The sequence below is a fragment of the Acyrthosiphon pisum genome, chromosome A1 (genome assembly GCF_005508785.2).
Source record: "Acyrthosiphon pisum isolate AL4f chromosome A1, pea_aphid_22Mar2018_4r6ur, whole genome shotgun sequence".
NCBI lineage: Eukaryota > Metazoa > Arthropoda > Insecta > Hemiptera > Aphididae > Acyrthosiphon > Acyrthosiphon pisum.
In genome coordinates, this window is record NC_042494.1 from 17,819,807 (window position 1) to 17,821,052 (window position 1,246).

Genomic DNA, 1,246 nt, shown 5'->3' on the forward strand with positions numbered 1-1,246 from the left:
AACCAGTCTGACTGATTAAACTGAATAACTCTGTGAACCTATTATAAGACAAAAATATGTTATAAATTAAATAAATAAATATGGTACTTTTTCCACAACAAAGTCCGTTTTTTAATGGCCTGCTGTAGGTTCCGATAATGAATCACATAGTTTTTCTTTGAATGGAGTGTTGCCATAAGTTTTTCAACTTTTGAGCCAGGCAGAATATCGTTTTTCAATAGGAAAGATATGTCATTATGCTTGTCATGAAGTTCTTTTGGATATGATATATCAACCTCGTACATCCGCCCGATTGGTGATGTGTCGTCCAAATCATTTAACCCCTCTAGTTTGGGTACAACCCACTTAAATCCTCCGTGTGGCATGAACTGTGACATTGCGGAACCATACAAGTTGTTGCCTGGAATTTAAATAATATATTAAATTAAATTAAATTAAATATTAAATTATTCTTACAATCCTGATACACAAGCCATGCTTTCGGTAGTGTTGGGTCATAATCTGGTGTCTTTTCATTATTCACCTTTGCATATCTCATGCTCGCCTGAGTCAAGCCGCTACGAATTCCTATCGTAATATCAAGTATTATTTCACATTTAAAAAAATAAATAATCATTTTACCTTTTTCAATCATTAACAACATGTCATAATCATAAATCAATTCGAGACGTTGACCCGTGTATTTCATCTTACAGTCAAAGCTAAATCCTGGTGCCGTGTAGTAGAATGAAGGATCCAAATTGTTAATGGTCAAATAGAGGTCTCGGAAATGTTCAAACACATCAGTCAACAGCAGCACATAGATTTTTAAATAAAGGTCCGAGTATTCCCCGAGTGTTTGGCAGGTGAAATGGTTTCAAACTGTATTTGCATGTTCAAAACCCTCATGTTTTATATGTGATTCTTCCAATGAACTGTAAAAATCTTTTTCTGCCAGTAAACTGGTTTCATCGAGCTTATCCCAATCGTCTGTATAGTCGTACGGGTAACTAGTGGTAAATCCTGTGTAGAAAAGTGTTTTGCGCTGTCTCTAAACTTTTCAAATCCAGGTGTAATTAAATTTTTTGCAAGTGTTAATAAACTTGAGGCCATAAATCTTAGTGGGTCGATAAATCTTAATGTGAAGGAGTTGAAAATGTGATAAACTTTTCTTCGCTGTTTGGTATTACCGATATAGAGTTTGTGTCATGACCAAGACGAGTAACGATAAAATGTGCATCATAATTGGATAAATTATGAAAAATAC